This window comes from Hibiscus syriacus, unplaced genomic scaffold (genome assembly GCF_006381635.1).
Source record: "Hibiscus syriacus cultivar Baekdansim isolate YM2019G1 unplaced genomic scaffold, ASM638163v2 tig00112856_pilon, whole genome shotgun sequence".
Taxonomy (NCBI): domain Eukaryota; kingdom Viridiplantae; phylum Streptophyta; class Magnoliopsida; order Malvales; family Malvaceae; genus Hibiscus; species Hibiscus syriacus.
The window spans coordinates 646,868-670,275 of NW_024063411.1; the positions used below are offsets into that span (position 1 = coordinate 646,868).

Here is a 23,408-nt window from a genome sequence, read left to right on the forward strand (position 1 = left end):
TTTCGGCTTATTGGTGCAAGAATCAGTAGATGATTTCACATTAATGATCACAGGATCACTTGTTCTCTGACTAGGTTTAGAATCCTCTGATGAACAACATCTTCTTTTTTTGGTTCTTCTTCAAAGAATTCTATCTCTCTATTCATCAATTTTCGCACCAAATCCCTAAACTCATGACATAGTTGAATTTCATGCCCCTCTTGATGATATTCACAATAATTATTGCCTTCATTATGCTTTGGCCTGAATTGTTGTGGAATACGGCTAAGAGAGTTGTTGAATACCCAAACAAAAGGAGATTTAATTTCAGAAATGTCAGTTTTTGCTTTCTTTCTGTTCTCTTCCTGAATTGCATTCACGTTTTTATCTCCATGATTTGGCAATGGATGATTTGATGTAGATGGTGAATTGAATTCCAACTTTCTAGTGTTGATCAAATTTGAACCACCCTTTTGAATGCCAAACAGTTTCAATAGAATGACCGTAATTCCTTCATGGTAAACACAGTGTGCCTTTACATCATACCATGGAGGGAATGGTGGTTGCATGGGAACCAAAGGATAGGGCCGTATGACATGCTTTTAACAGCGAATCATAGATCTCAGCATATGGTACTGGTAAAGGTGTAAAAGACAACTTTCATTTTCCTTCGAGATCCTCTGGACTCTGCTTGATTAGTGTTTGTTTCCTCTTCTTAACCCTTGGTTGGGTTATTGTAACACTTTTCGATGAATCCTTGTTGTAAGAGTTTGCATTGTTGATTTCATTCTCCTTTTTCCGGTACATAGGTCTTTTGGAACTAGACCCTTCATTTGATTCAATTTTGCCACTTTTCAAGACATTTTCAATGAGTTCTCCAGAAATGACCAAATCTGCAAAATTTATGGTTGCATTCCCCATTAGATGATTTAAATAAGGAGCTTCAATGTATGAACAAAATTATTGTGGCCTCTTTTTCTGACAAAGGTGATTGAACTGTGCTGCCGTGTCACGCCATCTCTGAGATACTGTCTGAACGTTCGTTATTCTTTTTCTCCAAATTTTGGAGAGTCCATCTATCAGGGACCATGTCTGTTACGTGGCGGTCTGCTCTAAGAATGCTTTAGCCAGATCTTTCCAGGATCTAATGTTGGCTTTGGTCAATTGAGTATATCATTTAAAGCTGGTCCTGTCAAACTATCTTGAAGCAGTGAATTAACAATTTCTCATCTTTCACATATCCTGCCATTCTGCGACAAAACATAGTAATGTGGGGATGAAGGGCATGTGGTACCGTCATATCTATCAAATTCGGGAACTTGAACTTGATGGGGAGGATTAGGTCTGGAACCAAACTCAACTCACTAGCGTCAAACCCATAGAATGATTCAGTTATTTCCACGGATTCATTCGTTCTTCTAAGCTATTGATCTGTCTGGTCAATTCTTCATTTACTTTTTCTTCATTCAGCTCATTCAAATCTGGGATTAGATGCTCAGCATTAAATCCCCTATTTTCACATCTGATATAAGTGGATTTTGCTTGAAGATGCAGGATCCACTTGTCGATTTTCATGGGGTTTGGCTTCTTGAATGCTGATGTTCGGGCATGATTGTATAGGTGTAGTACCAGAGTGATAAATTGGTTCGGGTGGAAAACCTAAAGGATACATAGGTTCTGGTCGAAAGATACATGATTTTCATGCATTTTCAATGATAGCCTGCCTTTTAAACATGTCTTCTATTTTCTGCATCATGTTGTCTTGTGAATTTGCAATACTGGCTTCAATTTTCTCTAGCTTCATTCTTATCTCTGCTTGTCTTTATTATGTTGTTCCTCAATACGTTGTATTTTATCCTCCATAACTCTTAGTAGCTTGTCTAGTACCGTAGTGATGTTGTATTTCTCTTTTGGCTAGATAACTGCGATTGAAAAATCTTCTGATATTATTATTATTTTCAAAATTTAATTAATGAATTTTATTTAATAATAAAAATATACATAAAGAAAATCATGTAATGAATATTAATGTATGCAAAATGTATGTATGCAAAAAGGTATTGATCCCAAAAAGTAACTGTCATAGAATAACTTTCATCGGCATACAAAAGTTCTTTATAATAGTTCATAACTACAGATAAGGCGTAGCTTTCCTATTAAGCTCTATAATTCTTTCATTAACCATGACACCTTCTTTCCGAAACTTAGAAACTGGATCAACGTGATGCTCAATTATTTAGCTTCAACAGCTAGTTCCCCAAATATATAGCAACTTCGCTCGTTTGTACATGGCCTCGAATACCATATTACTTCTTCTTCTTTTCTTCAATAGAAATCAGTTGACTTTTGATGTTCATAGTTCCTTCAAGAGTTGCTCTAACAGTGATTCTGACTTGACAATTGTACAGAGTTTTTCAAGATCTCTAATGCGTCTTCGCAGTGAAGCACTTTCCTCATTACTTTCTTTGAGATCATTAGGTCCTAGACGAACCTTTTCCAGAAATAATGACTCTTCAAGTTGCAAAATGTAAGCATTAAACTCTGCATTTTTGTTTCTAGACTGATCCAGATCTTCTTCCAGTTTTGTTCGTGCTTCTTGCGTTCTTTATTAAGCTTTTGGATTTGAACATTCTTGTTTCTGCATCTTTGCATCCAATTGCTAGCCACTTCTTGCTCTACCTCAAGTTTGGTGTTAAAATTCTTTCTTTCCAGCTCCCATTTTTCTTTTTCAACATTGAACTCTTCAATCATTTGGCCTCTAACTTCAAGTTCGGCAATCAGCTGGTTCATTTCAGATTCAAATCCCTTGAACATGATATTTTTCTCACCTTCAAATTTATCAAAGATGTCATTCTTCATCTCTTCTAAATCTTTGGCTCGATCCCTTTCTCTTTGCATTTCATTCATGATCTCGCGGTGTTCAGCTTGTGTTTTATAATTCGCTCTCTTCTGTCAACCTCAAAATCTTCCATTTTTTGCTTTCCTTTCTCAAGGCTTTTGAGTAGACGGCTATTCTTTCCTTTCAAATCTTCAACTCGACTTTTCTCGATGTTCAATTCTCTGGTCATCTGTACTGTTGATTGGCTTGGTCCTGATGCTTTCCGGGATTTATATAACTCCTGGTAATTTTTCTTTAATGCTCTAAATTCACCATCAACTTTTCTTTGTTTCTCTCAACATTGCACATTGTGATGAATGAAAGTCAATGTCAACACCCAACATAGCTTTATTCGTCTCATTTGCTCTAATTCTCTCGACCAGTCTTCTCTTTCTGCTTCAAACTCAGCTCTCAGGATTTCAATCTCTGATGGAACCAACTTAATGCGATCTTCCATAGAGATATCCTCATTTTGATCTGGTAGAGGAATATTTTCATTTTTCCTGACAGATCTCCATTCTTCATAATCAGGAGTTAACATTTCTTTTGCTGCTTTAGCTCGGATACAAAAAGTTGTTTTCCAAGCCGTAAAGGCTTCCATAATATTTCTTTTATAATTTTTGCTATGGAATGCGAACTCAGATGAATGTAATCCAGCGGTGACAGGTACAAATTGACGACCTTCATACTGTCTTATGACCAGAAGTGGTGCATACCCAATTCCTCCCCACAATCCGAGCAACATTATCCAGTTGTAATCACCACATTTGTAAAAGAATTCTCTTTGGATTTGCCATGGGGCTCGCCAAACAATGTCATTGCTTTGCAGATTTCGAAAGGCATTAATCCACATATCTTTCTTAATTTCTTTCGGCCATTTTTGCTCCAGAAATTCTTTTAATGGTGAGTAATCTGTATTAAAGCGCCGGTATGAAACCTTTTCTGTCCTCCAGAAATGGCTACGGATCCAAACATATAACAATTGGGTACACCCTGAGAATCGTCCACCTCCTAGCTTTCTACAAGCATTTACGATCTGAAAGTCTCTGCTAGAATTGCAGAAGCAGGATTAACCTTTTTTGGTAGCTGCTCAAACAAATCTACTACTGCAGCTTCAATATATCCCAATACTTTTGGGAAGATGACCATACCATACATACCCAGAGCAAATAGATTGAATCGTACTTTAGTGTCTGGATGACTCTGAATAAGTTCTTTAATGTTAGTCCAAGCAATGCCTTCGCTTTCGCCTTTTGTTTGTACGGGATGCCACCCATTCTTCTCGTACTCCGGCAATCTTTGCTAATTTAACTCGAAAGGGTTGAGTTTTAATTGACTTTGAAAATTCGATTCTCCAAAGCCCCTTCTATATGTAGCAAAGTTGTGTACTCTTCAATAGTAGGGACCAAGTCCTCCTTATTGAGAGTGAAGCAATTGTACCCTGGATTTCAGAATTGAATTAGGGCTCGAAGTAAGTCATCATCAACTTCGACATAGAGCAAATATGGGATGTCTCCGTAAGTCTGATAAAACTGCAACTTTTTGTTTGAGTCACAACTTTCCCAAATGCTTCGCAAATCTTGCATATCATTTCTTTTTAGCGAAACTGGAGCATAACTGGCCAAATCCGATACATAATCATCTTGCAGACTGTCTCCTCCTTGTCTTTGTAATTCCTCAGCCCACTGTCTTACTTCTGAGTTTAGAATTATTTGATTTGAACACTTTTTATCCATGGATGAAGGCTTTCCAATGAGACAATTAACACGATGATCAATGCCTTTTATCCTGTATGATGCTATGCAAACAGAAGAAATAAAGAACACACAAAAAGAAATGAATTAGTTTACTAATAAAGAAAAAATAAATAATATCTACCTAAATATCTTTATTTAAACATGCTTTTTCATAATTTAAATAATTTAAATTTACATGTAATTTAATCAGTAAGAAAATAAATAAATAAATTAAAAGGAAAGTTAGAATTCATTTATCCTGTGTGTACACTTATTTTGGACAAAATTTCGGCATGGCTTCAGATCGGAAGAGTTTCTAGGGTTTATTATATGCAAGGTTTCAGATCTAAGAATAAAGGTACCCGAATTGTCCTTGTTAGTGCCCCCTTGGGTTGCTAACCCTCAATCCTAGTCCATCACAGACTAAAGGGATCGAGTTCAATTCGAGGGGACACATTTCTCTATGCCTGACACGGAGAATAAATTCTCACGAAGACATAGAGCATATGAACCCCGAAAGTTACTTGCTAGGTCTGACACGGAGAATAAATTCTCACGAAGACGTCGCTTTCACTCCCACTTAAAAGGGACAAACTCAATTATAGAGCTTTATGTTATGCAATGCAAGTGTTGTGTGTGAGGAGAAATATTCAAACCTCTGACAGAAAAAATAAATAATGAAATAAAATATTTGCAAATAAAATGAAATATTAATAAGAAAATATATAAATACTATGAAAATAATAAGTATATAAAAAAATTTGAAAAATAAAGAATTATAAATCAAATATATGAATTTTTTAATTTATAATTAATAGAGACAATTTATAATTGATTTTAAAAGTTTGACGGTCCCCAGCGGAGTCGCCAAGCTGTCGTAACCGGTTTTCGTCCGGGCACGAAATATTACTTTGGCGAGAAAATTGATGTGAATAATTGGTTTTGAAAATAATTTGGGAGTCGCCATCGGCTTTTTGGGTCAGGTAGGTCGAATACCTAAAAATTATCTTTTAACAGAGTTTTTAAGAAAACATCAGTTAAAAGATGAACTGATCTGCGTTTATAACCAAAAATTCTTTCTTTTTAATAATAAAAAGGGATTCATGGTCGGTTACGTTTAGGGAAGGATTAGCACCCCTACAACTCCCAAAATTGGTACTTTTTAATTATAAATTGTCTCTATTATTAGAAATTTAAAAATTCAAAATATTTAATTTTTATCCTATTATTTCAAAATTATAATTATGAGAAAAAATAATTTTATATATTTATAAATAAAATGTTATTTATTTAGAAATATCAGAAAAGGACTTCTAGGTGCCTTAAGACAGCTCTTTCTTCGATATAATAATATTATATAATAATTTAAATAAATTAAATTATAATTTTTTAATATTTAATTTTAAAATACCAGATAGGACATCCGGTTGTATTAAGACTGTCCTTTCTTCAATATTGAAAAATAAATATTAAAATAATTTATGGAAAAATATAAATTATTATTTATTATATATATATATTTATATGACTACATAATAATAAAAAATATTTAAAATATAAACAAGTAAAATTAAAACAATAAAAATACAATTATATATAAAAGCAGTAAAATAAATAAAAATATTTAAAATTAGTGACTAAATAAATTAAAATTAAATACTTAATCCTAATTATTTAAAATTATAGGGATTAATCATGCTATTTTCCTTATTTATTAATTTAGTGACTAAAATAAAATTATATAAAATTCGAATATCAGATTAAAATAAATTAAAAAATATATACTCTGGATTAAAATATTATTTATTAAAATTAAGGGACTAAATATGTTATTTATCCTAAATATTTATAAATACGGTTAAGGGCTAAAATATAAAAAAATAAAATTTAGAGACCAAATTAAAAGGATTATAAATTTGATTTAGTGACTAAAATGTAAAGATTACAAGTTAGGATGACTGCGGACGGGATTTAACCTTTAAAAATTACACAAATAGCCCTCCCCAAAACGACGTCGTTCGGGAAGGGTATTTATGCCCGAAACGGCTGGCCCTTCGGGCCAGCTCTCTCATTTCCCTTATCATTCTCTCTCTAACTGAGAGAGAATGAAAACGCTCTCCCTTCTCTCTAGCTTCCCTCACCGGAGGGAAGGCCGGTCACCGGGCGGCAGCCGTCTGTCGCCGTAGTTCTCACCGCCGGCCACCGCATCCAATGGCCGAAAAAATTTATTTTTACACCACGATGTAGATCGGACCGTCCTAATGACGGTTCCGGTGCTCTTTTCTCCTAAATAGCTCCCGATTGGAGCAAATCTAAGAAAGTACCTTCGATTTTCGAAGGTTTTGGTGACGTTTGAAGAGGTCCGACGGTCGTGGCTTCCTCGGTAAGCTTCTCCTTTCTTTTTTTTGTTGTTGTTGTGTTGTTGCTGGTTGTTCTTTTTTCCTTCGCAGGTTGTCAATGGCTTTATAGCCATCACCAGTGTGGCCATCGGACCGGGTAAAAGAGTGGAGTCTAGTGAGTCACAGGACTTCCAGTGGTGACTCACCGTTGGGGCGACATGTGTGCGGCTGGAGTGGCGCTTCTGGAAGCTACGGCGGCGGCTGGGACGTGTCCCCTAGGGTATCATCACCCTAGGGTTCCTGCTAGAACTATCTGACCGTGGATCTAAGTTAGATCCAACGGTTGAGAAGCAAGGTGGCGGCTGGTGAGATACAAACCCTAACCGGATTTAAGGTTTCTGCTTTGGCTTCTGGATCTGGGCCACCATGTTTGGGTCATTGTTGGGCCATCTGGGCTTCGGGCTATTGGGCTTTGGGTTTGTAATTTGGGCCTGTAATAATATTTATTAATAATAAAATAATAATAATTATTATAATAATAAAAATAATAATAATAATATAAATAATATTTAAATGAAAAAAATGAGTATCTTCACCTTTGTGAGTAAAAGACACTATTACACATATTTAAACACTTGTAAAAACTGAAAACTGGGAGCAGATTACATTCACTTCCATAGTGTAAAAAAATTCTCCCCAAATACCGGCAAAACCCACAAAAACAAGGGGTTGAAAAACCAACGAAACGGCAACTCATAACGGATGAACGGAAAAATGAACATTCGGAAAACGAAAAACACATCTACTATGTTGCCGGCTGACTGTCTGGAACAAATTCTTCAGGCTGGCTATCAATGTCTTGAGAGGCTGTCAGTTTAGCCTTCTTGTAACTGCTTGAATTCCGAAGGATTGCATGCAATGACATGCTCCTTGGGCTGGAAGATCTGCTCAAATACATCAAACGATAATACAATATTCCGAGTATAATACAACACCATCCAATGGAAATAATTGAGATAAACCATAGCTACGACTATGAGCTTTGATGGATGTTGGACTTATTGCAACCCCTACGTGCAAGTATCGAGTACATATACTTTAAAGTTACCTCAAACCTGGCCAAGAGATGCTAAACCACAAAATATGCAACATCTATCTCTTAAAACAGATTGTATTTATCAATGTTAATTCAAACTTACACTGGTTTTTCTTTCTTTCTTCCACCAGCTTCTTCGCCTTTGGAGTTACAAGATCCTATTATCAAAATTCAACATCAAGAGAATAAATTGTCACCCTATGCAACCCAGATCACGATCCATAACAAAATGACATGAACAAAAATGATTCAACAAGTCAGGCACATAGAGAGAGGGTTGGTCAGAAGTAATAAAGAATATGAATTACCATTTTGTGATGAACTGCCCTTCGCTATACTATTGTTTGAATAGTATGATGATGATGAACTATCAGATGGAGTTCTGGTGCTGGAATCCGAGTTGCCTACTCCATCTTCATCATCAGAACTCTCTTTATCATCGTGCCTAAATATGGTAACAGTAGTAGCCAATAAGCTCTTCTTATTTGCTAAGCTGTTCTCAACTTTCCTGCTATTAGTTCCATTAGCTTTTGCAATATCCAGACGAGACTGCAGCTCACTACCTCCTTTCTTTGAATTAATTATCTTTTTAGGTGTTTCAATGGCAGAGCTTGATACAGCACGAGGGTTGTTTTTCTTTAAATCTGTATGCACCCTTGAAGAATTGACGTCAATAGGCCTTTGAGCATTATTAAGAGTGGAATCGACTTTTTCAGATTTCTTAGACTGTGGAGGTTCTTTTGCCACAATTTCAGGAATGGTCAAGAGTGGTTTACTCGATTTAACATTAGAGCTACTAGGTTCAACCTTCGACGATGATCTTTGAGATTGGTTGGAGCTGGCTTTGGCAGCTGGAGTTTTACTTCCTTGTGATCCACATTAACATCTCAGAAGATCGTAACTCGGGTTTAGAGTTCTTCCTCCTTTTTCCTTTCACTGCATTTTCCACTCCTGTATTTTGTGCAGCCTTATCAATGATTATCTCACCAGAATCAACAGTTTCACGATGCTGTTGGCTTTTGACCATTTCATTTCGACGAGTAACTTCTTTTTTGTTATTAGAATTCTCTACACGAGTGCTTTTAGTGTGATCTACACTGAAAACATCTTGAATAGACCTTCCATCATGTTTCCGTTCAAGTGTAATTTGGTTGGATCCCAAATTTGTTCCATTCAATTGCACAGATTCACCGTTTACAGTCTTACTTGTGGATTTAGATGAGGCAATCAACTCGGTCACATTATGAACCAGAAACGTTGGATCCCGGTGATCAACATAATCTTTTCCTTGCAATTCTGGAGGGACCATCACAGTAGAACTTTTATTCTTAGTTTTCTTCCGCGATTTCTTGCCCGTATTTTCTGCATTTTCTGAGGCATTGTCGCATCGCTTCAAGGACTCCAGCACATCCTGAATTACATCATCAGCTTTCACATCAGAAACTGAAGGCGAACAGTCTGGTTTTTCCATTTCTGATTCATCTTTTCCATCAGTTTTGCCAGCTTGCTCAGCATTATCACACAGATGCTCACCAGTCACAATAGGACAATGGGCAGGAGATATACCGTTTGCAGGAATGCTATTATGTACTGCATCTACTGCTTCTGTTCCTCCAACAGGACCCTTATTCTTCTTGGACTTCTTCACTTTCCTGGAAGACTTCTTAGGTTCCACAATTTTCTCTTCCAAGGTACCACTCTGATTTTCATCATCTGATACCCCAAATGCTTTCTGGAAATTAATTCCCTCTCGGGAACAAGGTGTAGAATGACCATCCACATAACTGGAATTCTGATCAGATGAATCTCTCGTCTTTATTACTGATGCAACAACACCCGGTTGGGATGGTTCGTTTTTTTTGCTTTCCGAGTTGCCATCATTAGCTTCATCCATATCATTGTCACCTGCTAAAATCATTATTAATATTAGTAAAGAGTTATTTTTTGCCTCAATTCTAGTAATCTGGAATCGAGAATGAGAATACAATTAAAATGAAAGGGGAAAAGACTTAAAATCCACTGCAATATATTGGAACTTACCCCCAGTGGGGCCACTTTATTTGTTTCACTAACATGTTGCCTTTCACTGGAGAGATCAAAAAGGTTCAGACATTATTCCACATAGAACGTTTACCAAGAAAGAATCTGGATCAGGTTTACCAACTGAATATGTGTCTTGGCTACATGAAATCTTTTGCAGAAGAGACTCATTACCAGTTTGACCAGGATTCAATCTTTGCCTTTTCTCTTCTTCTCCCACCACTTGCATCAGCAGTTGACAAAGGGTTTGTTTCAACAGATTCAGTGTTCAAGTGGTCAAAGACAGAACTAGTATTTTCCAGTTTTTGACCATACGTGCACTCAGAGATTGCAGTATCAGAGCCAGTGGCTTTTTCTCCATGTTCTATTAAAGAAAATCCATTACCATCTTTCCTCCCGGCTTTGCGCTTTTTCTTTGATGCAGGCCCAATTTGTAGGGTATTTTCTTTAGACTTGTATTCCCGGTCATTGTGAGAAACATCTTTATTTCTGTAGTTTCCAATTCAGATCGTTCTCTGGAACCTTTGTTCCCTCATCACCAGTCCTTTCCTAGTGACTAACCTCTATTTCCATCAGAAGACAAACTCCAAGGGTTTCATCAACCGAAGTGGTTTCCCACATCTATCATTCTGAAACGAATTTTCCTTCAGAACATTGCCCGAATCTGATGCATCTTTCACAAACCCGACAACTAAGCACCATTTTCCTTCAAATCATGGTGGATGGCATCTCTTTTCCTCTTCGTTTTCATCTTTGTAGCCACAGAAGCTGGTAAATCTTCATATATTTTGTCTTCCCACATCTTTTGAGTGTACCATCAGCATTGACCCCTATCGGTAGCAGGGAAGAAACCTGAGAATCATTTTCAGCCATATGTTCAGTTCTTATGCAAACCTTCCGAATTTTTCTTGGTGGAATTGCTAAAACCAAACTGTTGAGATGCAGAATTCTGTTTTGCACAACAGTCATCTCGATCTTGGGGCAATGTCGCATCATTGGCATTGGCCAATCTAATGGCCATATCACTGGTAGAATATCAACCAATCAGCAGAAGAATTATTAATTCCGGTACCGAAGCAGGCTACACATTGTCAGTATCAGACTCGATATAATTACGATTCCTCTATGCTCTTCAGCAATTGAGGCATCAACCGATAGAAACCAATTTTTATCACTCCAAAAGCACTCTTCACAAACATGGAATCCGAGAGGTGATAAAGATATCCTTTGCGCTTTACCTGTTCATATCATTGTAAGGTTAAAATCACATCAACACATATAACAACTAACAACATAAGTACAATACATTACCAACTCAGTGCTTTATCTTGATCTCACCGATGTTTGGAAAGCACCAACATGTTTACGTTATCTTTTCTGCAAATCAAGAGCACAAGATTACTAACTGGTTTAGTATACATCTATACACAGAAACTGAAATAATAATAATAAAAAACTGATTTTATTTGGCACTTTGAAGAACATAAACCTTCTTCTCAAAATTCAATAAATGAATTTTCTTAACAAAACGAAAACAAGAATACCAATAAATAAAAAAATGAGAGGGCAAAAAGGAGAAAGTGGCATACTTTTAAGATCAGAAACGGTGTGGAGCCGGAGACGTCATGGCCAGGGGGTGTCGAGGCTGGTGTCAATGAAAACAGTGTGTAGACGGCCGCACAACCGCAACCGGAGGCGGAATCCGGCTTTTCCATTTAGTTTTTTTCAGAGGAAAGGGGCGATTTGGGACCAAAAAAAGGGAAGGTTTCGACCTTCGAATAGAGAATCAGGGTTTATGATAGTGTAAGGAAAAAGGGTAAATATTTTATTTAGTCACTAAGTTGTGATTTGATTATATTTTAGTCACTAAACGAAAAACATCCATTAAGATTCTGTAATTTTCGTCCATCAACTCGTCGATTAAAAATGAACTGATTTACTGGATTAAGATTTGATTAAGGTAAATGATTGGTCATTAAAGTATTCAGCCGATGAACAACTAAATATTTTTTAATATTCGATTATCAATTAAATTAATACATAGGGATGGACATAGGGATGGACACTCAACCCGAACCTGACGGGTTCTGATCCGACCCGATCGAGTAGGATTTTTTAAAAAATTTTGGGTTCGGGTTAGGTTTTTTTAAGCGTGATATTCGGGTCGGGCCTTGAGTTTAGTATAAAAAATACCCGACCCGACCCGAAAATATATATATAATTTTACCATATATATTTAAGAATAATTATAATAATACCCCTCTATATATAAATTTTTTTCAATTAAGCCACTGTTTTTATTGAATAAAAATATTTTTTTATTATTTCGGGTCGGTTTATAAGTCATATTTTCGGGTGGGGTCGGGTGAAATCTTGTTTTGGTCGGGTCGAGTCGGGTGAACCAAAAACCCGACCCATGCCCATCCCTAGATGAACATAATACTTAAAGCTTAATATTTACGTTTTAATTTCAATATTAGTGCTAACCTAAAACAATATGCTGGACATCCTCCACCACTGCACCACAAATATTGCGCTTGGATCCGCTGCTAAATGAAGCCTCACCCTTTCATCGTTTGGCAGCAGTCGGTCATGAAATATCTTCCACAAGAGTGCTTTAACCCTTGACAGCCCATGATACTCCTTCAATAGACGCCATGGACGATTCTGCTCAACCCCCGTCTCCTCCGATCTCGTCCTATATGCGCCGGTTATAGTGAATTTCCTCTTCTCGGAATCCTTCCACCCCACTAGTCAGCTCCTCCTCAGCTTGCGGCGGTCGCACGACCCATTAACGTATGATGAACCAACTCTGGGAGGCAATCCCGTAAAACGATTCCAGTCCCATTCGGATCACATCTATCATAGTATAATTAACTTTTTAATTAAGTTCAAATCATAATTGATTTTAATCAAAATTTTACATACAAAATTGTCTTTTATTTTCGCATACAAGTTTGGAATATTTCTAAATTTAGGATCCACTTACACAATGTAAAACTCTTTGATTTTACACATATTATAGAGTTGCATCAATAAAAAATGATTGAGATTTACTCCTTATTTTCCCCCAATAAATATCTTTATGTTTCCTACTTTTAATCTCAGTCATCTATTATCACTCATCAAACGATCCTAAATATGTGTAAAACTAAAAATTTTTATATGTGTAAGAGGATTCTATATATATATGAGTGAAAATAACTTCAGCGACCGAAAATGCTTATAATATACGATTTTAATCAACTTTTTTGGATTTGTGAAAATGACCAACAATTTCGCAACGCGAACTGCAATTTCGCAACACAGGTTCCAAAATCGCGTTGCGATTTTCAAATTCGCAATGCTAATTACCGATATAGGTAAACAGTACTATCGCAACGCGAATAGGAAAATCGGAACGCGAATAGTAAAATCGCAATGCTAATTATTGATATAGGTAAACAGTACTATCACAACGCGAATATAAAATCGCAACACTAATTACCGATATAGGTAAACGTACAATCGCAACGCTAATTACCAATATAGGTAAACAGTAAAATCGCAACGCGATTTTTAAATTCGCAACTCTAATTACCGATATAGGTAAACAGTCGAAATGATTTTTTCTTTAAGAGGCGAGATTTTACATTTCGCAACACGAATTTGTCAAATTCGTAACTCAGTTTTCAAATTGGTGAATTCGGATTTTTGTCCGGATTTTTTCTACCGTGTTTACCTATGTTGGTAATTAAGTTGTGAAATTGGCGAATTCAATTTGTGAAAATAACGTGCGTATTTAAAAATCGCGTTGCGATAGTACTGTTTACCTATGTCAGTGATTAGCGTTGCGATTTTGCTATTCGCATTGCGATTTTCCTATTCGCGTTGCGATAATACTGTTTACCTATATCGGTAATTAGCGTTGCGATTTTCCTATTCGCGTTGCGATAGTACTGTTTACCTATATCGGTAATTAGCGTTGCGATTTTACTATTCGCGTTGCGATTTTAGAACCTGTGTTGCGAAATTGGAGTTCGCATTGCGAATTTATTAATCATTTTCGCAAATCCAAAAAAATTTGGTTAAAATCGTATATGTGTTTGTGTAATTTAGGATGGGCACGAGACTATCTTGAAATTCAAATTTATTTATGTTAATTGTTCACTTTATTGATTGTGTTCACACTAACATTTTATTTGTATCTACCCTAAAAGATTTTTTTTAGGGTAAACTACAAATTTAATATCTAAAATATCAATTTTGGTCCATTTTAGTACTTAAATCTTCAAAAAAAAATTATAAAAAACATACTTAATATCTAGTTTTTCATTTTATTTTAATATCCGATGTTAAAAACTTAATGTGTTTAGTACCTAAATTATTAGTCTTTGTTCGTTTTAGTACCTAAACTTCCATTTTTTTAGTAACTTAATTTTAAATTTTGAACAGGGTGATAAAATGAAACAAAAACTAAAGTTTTCAATAACATATACTAAAATGAAATAAAAACTAAACTTTAGTGTAATTTTAAAAAAATTAAAAGTTTAGATATTAAAATGGATCACAATTGATCATTTATATACTAGACATGTAATTTATCCTAAATTTTATTATATGTATCTACCTTGAAATTATTTTTTTTGGGACCCCTATATATATTAGTTTTCTAGAAAGTCAAAGCTATAAATTAATATTTCATTTTTGTACGAAGGAACAACTTGCAATGATGAAAAGGTCGACCCATTATTGTTAATGGAGTTAGTGTGCTATCATTTTTGACTTCGTAAAGGCACACGATAATACGACAATATGTGCCAGATACGAAAAGGTCTGACTTTGCTTTCAGTCATTGTACTCTTCATGATTTTAACATTTAGTCACTCTTCTTTTAATTATAAAAATTTTGTCCCGCTACTTATCGAATTTCAAAATTAAAAAGAGAAAATCGCCTCAGTGACCAAAAAAAAGTTATAATATACGATTTTAACCAACTTTTTTTGGATTTGCCAAAATGACCAACAAAATCGCAACGCGAAATAAAAATCGCAACGCGATCCCCAGAATCGCAAATCAGTTTCCAAAATCGCAACGCGCTTCTTGAAAATCGCGATGCGATAGTACAAATTCGCATTGCGATTTTCAATAATCGCAACGCGAATATGAAAATCGCAACGCGAACACATAAATCGCAACGCGTATCCGTAAATCGCAACGTGTATCCGTAAATCGCAACGCGTATGGGTAAATCGCAATGCGTATCCGTATATCGCAACGCGTATCCGTAAATCGCAACGATAATACATAAAATCGCAACGCGTATCCGTAAATCGCAACGCGATATTTAAAGCGCCATTATAATCGCTACGCGTATTTTATTTTCAAATTACAAAAAGAATATTAAGACAAAATCCCGTAATCGCAACTCATAACCTAAAACCTAAAATCACAACTCAGTCCCATCTCCATCTCTCACTCTCTACGGCGAAAAATCCGTCCCCATCTCCGAAGATTTCCGTCCCCATCTCCGGCGAAATCCCTCACAACCATTCACGGTCAGAAATCCCTCACAATATTCAGAAATGGAAAATCAACCTCCGAGGGTTAGTTTTTTTAATTATTTTTATTTTGAAATGTTTGCATTATTGTAGGTTTTTCATATTGAAACTGATGATAAGTTTACTGGTCATTTCAATAATAGATTAACCATTTCACTTAGATTTCATTTCGCGTTACGATTCTGTCGTTGCGATTTTCATTTCGCGTTGCTATTCTCTCGTTGCGATTTTCAAGTTAGTATTTGTCTTTGTCTTTGTTCTGTCTTTTGGTTGAAGTAATGCAATCCATTCAAGTTTCAATTTGCAGAAGAGTCGCAACGAGATAAATGAAAATCGCAACGAGAGAATGACTGTCGCAACGAGAGAATCGCAACGCGAAATGAAAATCGCAACGAGAGAATCGCAACGCGAACCAAAATCGCATTGCGATTTTCATTTCGCGTTGCGATTCTCTCGTTGCGATTTTCATTTCGCGTTGCGATTCTCTCGTTGCGATTGTCATCTCGCGTTGCGATTCTCTCGTTGCGATTTTCATTTCAACCAAAAGACAAAACAGTGTTGCAAATTTTAGTTTCAAGAATAAACTACTACTTTTTATGTTTATTGTTTTTGGTATATCTTCACAGTGTAGTTTTTGGTATATCTAACTTGGTATGTTTTATTGTTTTTGTAGAAATTTTTTTCGGCTCAATTGACCTTGAGAAATAAAGTCAGCCTGGCCACTACAATTGCAAAGAAGCTTTCACCTGCTCAAAGACAATTGTTTGAGGAAACCTGCTTCGGGCCATGGCTGAGAGTACAGCATCCGGGTGGAGATGCTAATTTGACCCATTTGTGGCTTCAGACCATGACATCAAATCTACCCGACAGTATACAACGGTGAGGAGATGGTTTCATTTTCCCACGTATACTTGCTTTGGGCGGAAGGAGTTCTGCTTAATCACTGGTCTACGATTCGGACACGATGATGTAGGCCGGTACACTCGTCATATCGCCCGCCCATCATGGTTATCCCGGGTTTTTCCGGATGAGTCAATGGAGAAGCCGAACCTACATGTCGACGACCTGAAGAAATTATTTAATAAGAAAGCTGGTTTCACTCGGATGGAAGACGTCGATGTTGTCCGAGTATGCCTTCTACTACTTGTGTATGCCGGCTTTTTAGGCAGAGAGGCCAGACAACCTATCATCGGGAGCTAATAATATTGGTAGAGACCTGAATGCATGGAATCTGTTTCCGTGGGGTTCGTATATATGGAAAGCTACCTGGACTAAGTTGTCGTCTGCCTTTGATGACCGCAAAAGTTTGCGGGGCGATGGTCCAAATACACTTTGTCAGGCTTTGTTTGGGCCTTTAAGGTAAGAATTTCTATATAATGTTTCTAAAATTATAATTAATTATTTAACAATTACTAATTTTGTTATTATATTGTTTGTAGATTGGATATTCGAGGCTTTCCCCAGCATGCGTACATATGCAATAAAAACGTCAAATGATATTCCCAGGGCTATTTCCTGGAAGAGGAAAACTCTGTTGGATTGGGAAGACTTAATACCATATGCCACAATAAATAATGTAAGTTAACACAAATACTTTCATATAATATATAAACAAGTTATTAATAGTAGACGTTTAACTTTGTTTGAGTTTTTATATTTTAGGAGGCCAACATTCCATTACAAAGACTGTCACCCACGGAGGAAGAGCTTGCCACTGATTGGTGGCAAGCTAGTCAGAGTTTTTTTGATGGCACGGATGATGCAGCATCCACTTCCTCCAATTCGAGAGCCATCACCTCACCTAGAGCCATCACCCGATCGTGACTACTATACACCTCTAGAACGAGAGCCATCACCTATCCCGTCACATCATCGAGCCTCTTCTCCACCATCACCTCATGATAGGCGACCGGCAAAGATGCCACGACTCCTATCCCTGTTCTCCACCTCCACCTCAACGGGATGAGTCAAGAGGTGTCAACTTTACGTGGTGAGTTGCCGCTCTACGTGAGATGATAGTATCGTTGCAGATGAGGTTCATACTCTACTCAACGAGGTAAGTTTAAGATTTTCCATTTAACTTAATGTAAATTTACTCGTAATTTCACTTAGATTAGCCATTTCACTTAGATTGCTTAGTAAATTTATTCGGTTGCTGCCATTCTGCTAAACTGTGTATTCTTTAACACTGTGAAATAGTATTTGTCTTTGTTTTGTCTTTTGGTTGAAAGTAATTTGTTCGTTTGCTGCCAATTCTGCTAAACTGTGTATTCTTTAACACTGTGAAATATATTTGTCTTTGTTTTTGTCTTTTGGTTGAAAGTAAATTTGTTCGGTTGCTGCCAATTCTGCTAAACTGTGTATTCTTTACACTGTGAAATATATTTGTCTTTGTTTTGTCTTTTGTTGAAAGTAAATTTGTTCGTTGCTGCCAATTCTGCTAACTGTGTATTCTTTAACACTGTGAAATAGTATTTGTCTTTGTTTTGTCTTTTGGTTGAAAGTAAATTTATCCATTCAAGTTTCAATTTGCAGAAGAAGAAATAGTTTACTTTCGCAACACGAAACTTAAATCGCAACGCGAAACCAAAATCGCAAACGCGAAATGAAAATCGCAACGACAGAATCGCAACGCGAAACCAAAATCGCAACGCAAGATCACAACGCGAACCAAAATCGCATTGCGATTTTCATTTCGCGTTGCGATTCTTTCGTTGCGATTTTCATTTCGCATTGCGATTCTGTCGTTGCGATTTTCATTTCGCGTTGCGATTTTGGTTTCGCGTTGCGATTGTAAGTTTCGTGTTGCGAAAGTAAACGATTTCTTCTTCTGCAAATTGAAACTTGAATGGATAAATTTACTTCACCAATAGACAAACAAATACTACTTCAGGTATTAGTTTGAAACATATTTTTCTTTGTTATCTGATGCATTTTGTGAACTATGATAGAATAATGACTTGGGTGAATACAATGCAAGTTTGAAACATATTTGTCTTTGTTTTCACTGTTTAAATATCATATCTGTTTATTTACTGATTTTTGTATTTAATTATTTAGCGGCCCGATATAGAGTGATGCTTTCGCGTCTTATGCTTGCACGACGGAACTCGCCCGTGTCTCGTATGTCATCCCTCAAGAGTCCACTCTTATCGTTGAAGAGGCCCCCCATATCATTCCTCGAGAGTCCCCTCCCACCGTTCAAGAGGCCACTGTCATCATTGAAGAGGTCCCTCCCACCATTCAAGAGCCCGATTCACATGGCGTCATATGTAGGCTTCTTGAGAAACCCTCTGTCGTGCCGGACATGATGGATTCAAGTTGGCTCTCGTATGAGTTACCGGCCAGTACCATACCGGTATCTGAAGAGGAGAGGGAACAACTACCGGACACAATTTTGGATAACCCCCTTTGGGCTAAGACCGCAGTTGATTTTTATCTACATGAGCGGAGCAAGGGGTGTTTCACTGACATATGCAAGCTCACCGATGATATCTTTTTGTTGCTTGAACGGCCTTGGTGGGGCGTATTATTAGGGGTCGAAGACAATGGCTATTTCGATGGGGGGGTAAGTCTTATATTTTCTTATATTTCAATTTGATTAATTTTTTTTTTAAATTTATGTAAGTCACTAATATATGTCTTTTTTGTAAAACAGCATATCGATGCGTGGGTGACACGTCTTCTAATAATAAGAAACTTAAGAAAAATAAAAATATACGATATACAATAATGCCGACGTCTTTTCACGCCGTTCACTTGAAGAATGCACGAGATGATCATTTGATTTGGGCAATGGACAAGCTAAACTTTATCCTGCATGGTGGGAGGTCGATAAGGTTAGTATTTATTTTAGATTGAGTTTAAAGGTTTTATGAAATAAGTGCGCAAATGAATGAATTATTACTTATGATTGCAGGTGTTTATCCCTGTTTTGGAACGTAAACATTGGATTCTCGTCGAGCTTCAGCTCCCATCCCTTAAGACAATAGTGTATGACAGCATGATAAATTACATATCATTGGCTGATTAAGAGATGTTATTAAGGGATGGAGCTCTCATTTGGCTAAATTCTTGGATGCGATCAATTATTGGACTCGTTCTGGAAACAAGAAGCCAAAGAAGCTCAATATTACAGTTATTAGAGACGAGACCGCGCCACAACAAACGACGGAGCCAGAGGAGATTGTGGTCCTCTCGTATGCTTGGCGTTGGAGCGTTTGACGCGGGAAGCATCAAGTATCTACCTCCCACCGATAGAGATAAAGCTGCAGTAGGCTTGTGGTTTCGGCATTATATGGCTAAATCGATATATACGAGACGCTGCCTACCTGCATCCGCGTTATAAAAATGTCCATAAACAATTGGTAAGTTTATACTTTTGGTTTGAAAATGTTTGGTTAAGTAACTAGAATTCAATAATTTGTAGAAAGTGTTGTCTGAACAATGTTTGGTTTCTGCAGGTTAATCTCAGAAGTGAACTGCGTGAAAATGATGTCGAGCTGCAAAAGTTGATTCAATAGTTTAATTGATTGTTTTTTGATTGTTTAATTGATTTGTAAAAGTTGATTCAATAGTAGATGATCGGAAATAAGAATTATTGCTTATTTTTTGATTGTTTAATGATTTGTAAAAGATGATTTGTAAAGTTGATTTGTGTAATTGATGCGAACATAATTCTTATTTGTGCTTGTTTAATTGATTGAAATGTAATGGTTGATTTTGTTTGATTTCAATCTGCATTATGTTGAAGGCAAAAATGACTATCGCAATGCGAAATGAAAATCGCAACGAGAGAATCGCAATGCGAAATGAAAATCGCAATGCGGAAATGAAATCGCAATGCGTTTATAATTTCGCATTGCGATTATCTCGTTGCGATTTTCATTTCGCATTGCGATTTTCATTTCGCATTGCGATTCTTTCGTTGCGATTTTCATTTCGCATTGCGATTTTCATTTCGCATTGCGATTTCCATTTCGCATTGCGATTTTCATTTCGCATTGCGATTTTCATTTCGCATTGCGATTCTCTCGTTGCGATTTTCATTTCGCATTGCGATTTTTCATTTCGCATTGCGATTCTCTCGTTGCGATTTCATTTCCGCATTGCGATTTTCATGTTGGGATTTTCATTTCGCGTTGCGATTGTATTTTCCGTGTTGCGATAGTCAAATGCATGCCTAATAGTGATAACAACTGAATAACAAGAGTTGGTTAAGTCAAATGGTTGGCCTGAGTCATTAATTCAACTGAAAATGTTAAAAGTTCACACATAAATCCACATAATACAACGTTTGCATTTAAAAATCACCTAAGTTAACAGTCTCAAAGGTGAAGCCAATCGTGATTGGGATTTTAAAGATGATTGCCTTTTGCTTGACACCATATGAGCTTTGGATTTTGATGAGGATCCATATTTTGGTAGAGGAAAAGATGATTTTGATGGCACTGGTGATCCACATGTCAACCTTGTATGACCACTTTCCTTGCACCGACTACATGTCGATCTCTTCTTCTCTTCACCCTTAGACGGTATACGATCGTGACTTTTTGGTCGGCCAGGTAGCCTTCTGTCCATGGCTGGTGGCAAAACTGTTTGTAAGTCATCTGGTATGTCCCACTCAGAAGGATGTGGAATAGGGTAGACAATCTCGGCATAAGTCTGTCGATAAACTTCTGTAGTGTAGCAATCCATAGCGTATGCGCTTGAATCATCTTGGTTTAAATGAAGAGCAACTTTTATAACATGGCCACACGGATAACCAGATGTTTGCCATTTCATACAACTACACGTCTTTGCATTTAGATCGACTAGCCCTTTAAGTTATTATCCAGTACTTGAAACAAAGTGTTTGAACATGGTTCAACTCTCCATGACGTTGACTTCACAACACGTTTCGTTATCTTTTTTCAGTCCATGGTGTACACGATGTTCCAATGTTCCTGTAAATTTAAATAAACAATACTTAGTAAAATATAAATATGATAAGTTACGAATTCAAAGAAATAATACCTGCATGGTTTCTTTTCTTGTAGTACCACTGTTGAATAGAGGCTCGAAAAAACTCCATTAACATAGTAATGGGTAATTTCCGGGAATGACGACTTAGAGCGTTGATTGATTCTGCACTATTAGACGTCATGAAACCATATCTTGCTCCAAGTTGATGTACTCTTGACCATCTTTCAAACCCGACATCTTCTAGTGTTTGAGCACACTGAGGCAAAACACGTCTTAAACAATTTATATGCTTATTGAAATCCACTTCCCGATAAGCTTTTACAGCCTTCCAGTATGTCCATTTGTGCTTTTTTATACCAGCAGACCTTGATTTTAGATTTCTATACAATGAACACCACAAAGTCCATGAAAAGCATCTGGGAAACACCTTCTAACAGCGTTGTCAATTGAGTTTGCCCTATCGGATATGATTGTCAGATTGCTAATAGGACCTATGCAATCCCTAAGATGCCCCATAAACCATGTCCATGAATCAGAGGTTTCAGATTTGCCAACCCCGTAAGCTATTGGCAATATCCCATTGTTAGCATCCATGGCTACTGCTAATAAGTTTACTCCAAGGTATCGACCTTTCAAATGTGCTCCGTCAACTATAATAACTGGGCGCATGCAAGTAATAAACGAACGAATCTACAAAATAATATACACAAGAAATATAATCATTTAAATGTGAAATGCATGTAACTAACAAAAATGAGTCAACAAAATTATATTGATTTACTAACCGTAGCACCAATGGCGATAAACGCAACTCAAAGCGTCCATCTCTATCTGTTTTGATATGAGTTACCGACCCAGGATTTTTCAGCTTTAAATTGTGACAATAAGCCGCAGTTGGGCAAACGATGCTTCTGGCGACCCCCTCAACAATTCCAAGGCATAACATTTGGCTCTCCAAGCTTGAGAATATGATATACTAATCTTGAACCGAGCATTCATGTCAGTCATAATTTCATGTCCCCGATATACCCTGCCATTCAAAAACATTAACTCAGCCAGAAAACCACCCAACACCTTTTTGTTTGCCTGTCTATGGTGAGGAAAAACGAGGGTTCTTGAACATGTATGTTTATCAATAAAAGTCCTAACTTGAAACATTTTGCAATCTTTTATTCTCTTTGCAATCATACGCCACGTACAGTTTTTGTCAATCATACACCTTGTTTCGAAACGATCTTTGCTTGATTTGTTAACTTTTAGTTGATAGCCATCTTCCACACATTTTGTATACAAAGCTATCTTCAAGTCTTCCTTTGTATCAAAACAATCATCTTTCTTGACACGAATAACTTTTGTGTAACAATCAACTGCTTTCTTTGCCAACTCTTCTTCCGGTAACTGAAGTAATTCTGGCATATTCCAGTTATACTCCCGTGGCATTTTCTTTTCTTCGGGGACTTTTTCTTCTTCTTTTTCTTCTTCAGGATTATATGAATTACAGAATGGATGTTCAACATGTTCATTCACAGTCGTAACTTCCTCCTCATTATCATCAACAACATCTTCCTCGGCAACGGGTGTTTCATCATCAAAATTCGGGTATTGACCAATATTAAAATCATTACACACATGGTCTGTTTCTTCTTCTGAAACATCATCAAAATCCGTGTATTGACCATATCAAAGTCCGGATATTGACCAAGACCAAATTTCGAATACTGACTAGTACTCACAATTTTTTCTGTTGGCTCATCATCGTCTAACTGGTCAATACGAAAACCGGAATTTGGTGCTGAAAGTTGATTGGGATTTGGATTAGAGAAAGGTTGTGGGTTT

At 36.7% G+C, this 23,408-nt stretch overlaps 1 pseudogene; it reads right to left on the minus strand.

Moving 5' to 3' along the window:
- Positions 1-7,572: 7,572 nt before the first annotated feature.
- LOC120183973 lies at positions 7,573-10,115 on the minus strand (annotated as a pseudogene).
- Positions 10,116-23,408: the final 13,293 nt, after the last annotated feature.